Source organism: Schistocerca piceifrons, chromosome 6 (assembly GCF_021461385.2).
Source record: "Schistocerca piceifrons isolate TAMUIC-IGC-003096 chromosome 6, iqSchPice1.1, whole genome shotgun sequence".
NCBI lineage: Eukaryota > Metazoa > Arthropoda > Insecta > Orthoptera > Acrididae > Schistocerca > Schistocerca piceifrons.
In genome coordinates, this window is record NC_060143.1 from 199,338,685 (window position 1) to 199,342,047 (window position 3,363).

Below are 3,363 nucleotides of genomic sequence, written 5' to 3' on the forward strand. Positions count from 1 at the left end.
CACAGTGAGATGGTCAGTGCACTATTGTTTAACTTACGATAAGCCTCATCATTAGTTTGCAGGCGAAGCTCCACATACTGCTACAATAGTTTCTTGTTGAACATCTATGAGCAGTAAAGCCTAACCACAAAGTCCACAGTTCTTGAATAATAATCAGGTACGTATGGGGCAGACACTCACTGCTTTTACACATGACCTAATTGTTGAACACTTATTCCACAGTTAATTTGAAGCATTGTCGTTGTTCTAACCAGCACAGGTTACTCCTCAGAAAGTCTGCCGTGGACTGACTGTCTCATGACCATAAATCGGGCCCTCATATATCATCACAGTAATCGGTACTGAAACTACACATTGTTCGAAGTTTAATTTACAGAAATTACAATAAAAACTCAATTAACTGAATACATTGAAAAATTGGTTCTTTTGAGCAGTTTATTCTGCTATGAGTGTTATGACAAATTATTTGTTTAAATCGTGAAATTAACAAATATAGTTATGTAAACAATACTTTTGACAAAATTGTTAATTACTTTGGATTTAATGAATGGCTGGTTTTGCTAACATGTTTTCAAATAGAGCTTAATAGATCCTTTAAGATTACTAGCATTTCGTCTTCCAAATGTTTACAGTTATTACAGAACTAATATTTGTTTATATGGCAACAATAGAATTTAGTTACAAAACAATTACTGATTTCGCCTAATAATGAAAGTTACTAATTAGGAATAACCAAAATAAATTAGAAAATCAAATACATAAAACTAAGCACAAAATCAGATCTGATGTTATATTCTTTAAAACTGAGGGCCAACCTTCCTCTTTCATGAAAATGCAGATTTAAACTTAAATATGCTAATGGTAATTAGTTAAAAGTAACAAAATTAATTTTAAGGAGGCAGATGGCAAAACAAGAGGGGAATTAAAAATATCTCGGCTTGCTTCGCCACAAGCTGCACCAGCTACTTTAAGGTCCCCCTTAATCATAGCGATCCATTTAATTGGCTCAGTTTCGGCCTTACTTCTGTTTTCGTAGAATTCTACTGTTTGTCTTGTCAACCTAGTGGGTCCCATTCTTTTAATGTGCCCATAAAATTTAAGTCTTCGTTTTCTCATGTCACCATGTTGTATTTCCTTATTATTTCTCAGCCTATAAGTTTCTCCATCAGTAATTCTGGGGCCTCATATTTTCCTAATAACCTTTCTTTTGAATTTCTTCAGTATCCCCCTCTCTAAAATTAAAGTTTCTGCTCTATGAAGACCTTCAGTACTGTAATACCTAAGTTTACTGAATTTAGAAAGTGATTTTTTTATCCTAAATATTTTGTGTTAATCTGAATGCAGTTGCCATATTTTGACAGCAAACTTTATTTGCAAAATTTTCCAGGCTATTTGCTTGTATGATTTCCCACAAATATTTAATCTCAGAAACCCCTTTTTATTTTTCTATATTTTGTGTCCAAAAAACTTTGGTGCTTGTTTGTTGCACGTCATATATTCGGTTGTTTTTTTTTTTTCTCTCAACGATATTTGTAGTCATAGTATGAAGGCTTTCACGACCGGATGACATATCTTCTGGTAAACCTTCCGGGATGTTAAAATTGCCAAATCATCTGCAAAGGCAAGGCAATTACTCTAATATTACTTCTACCTAACTTGACTCATTGACCTATATTTTGACTAGACTTTTGCTCTTGTCATTTTGTAATTACCTTTCCCATAACACAGTTAAACAGTTATGCAGGGAGTCCATCTCCCTAAGACCAGTCTTTATACCAAATGGTTTAGAAATTTCTTCCATTAATTTAACTTGAGAGCTAGTGTCACTTAACATTTCCTTCATCAGTGTTGTATAATGTAGACCTTGTTCCTTTAAAACTTGGAAAAGAGATTCACAATCAACTGAGTCATAGGCCTTTTTAAAATCCACAAATATACATACAATATTGTTACTGGAAATCCTTTGGTGCCTAAGGATTAGTTTTAAATTATGAATTTGTTCCAGACGAGATCTGTTTGGTCTAAAGCCAATTTTAGGTTCTAGCTGTTCTTGGGCTAGATCAAGTCAACAGTGTGAGAGAATTTTGTATGTGACGGGGGAAAAAAAAAAGAGAGTTCCTCAATAATTATTAACATCAGTTCTATTCCCTTTTTTATTCAATGTATGAATTATCTCAGTTTCCCGGTCCTCAGGTATTTTCCCATTTAACCAGATATGTCCTTTTAGTTGAGTGATCTGTTTTATAGTGTTGGGACTAGCTGCTTTTAGTAGTTCTGCAATTATACCATCTCCTCCAGATGCTTTATTGTTTTTAACTCTCTTAATTTGTTTAGTTGTTTCAATTTCGTCAGGTTCTTTAGAGTTAGGGTTGGTGTTACTAGTTTGCTGCGGTTGGAATTTCTTTGCTGGTTCTGGACAGTTTAATAGTTTTTGAAGATAATTAGCAAATACCTTACAATTCCCCAGTTGTTAAGAGTCAAACTGCCATTTTCATTTTTGATGCAAAGATTCTGAGGTTGGTAACTGGTTAGTTTTGTTTTGAATGTTTTATAAAAGTTTCTTGTATTGCTCTTTCGCAAGTCTCTTTCGATTTCTAAAAGTTGGGCATTTTCATAGTTTTTTAGTCTAACCGATTAATTTTCTTACAGTTAGGAAGGTGGTGTATTTATTTTCACTTTTGTTACTATTCCTATTTTTGAATGCCTCATGCTTAGATTTAACTGCTCTTTCACAGCACACATTCTTCCAAGGGTTCTTTTGTTTCTTTTGAAGCAGAATTAAATTATGTGCTATTTTAATGAACTTTTCTTTTGGGCTTTGTCAATTGTTGCATTGTTTTTTGTCAAGTTTGATTATTAGAGTTGGGGTTATTTCAGCAGTGTCAAATTTTGGGATAACATAAGAAATAATAATCACAAAACACAAAAAATTGTTTCTTTATTAACTAAAAACATTATTGCACAGCAACAGGTGTAACTGTTAAGCAGGTTTTCACGATAATTATATTACTATCACTCAAATGACCTTCCTCTCGTCCAAAGTTTCTCTTACCCCTAAATGTTTTTGAGATGCAATTTTCTCTGTAATTGCCATGTTTTCTTTCTTTCTTTCTTTCTTCCTTTCTTTCATTTTTCCCTTCTTTCCTGTGTGTCGTTACTGATTTTTCATAAACAACAAGAGGTGTGGCCTTTCACTGAGCAAATTAACCTGGAGTAATTTTTTCTTAATGATTCACTTTTTTCTTTTTTTATTCATAGTCAACTCTCTCTGACTTGAATTTTATCTACGGAGAGAGGAAAAATTTTATTTATGCTCTAATGATCTTGCATGATTTTAAAAGCAAGATGTATATAAGTGTATGT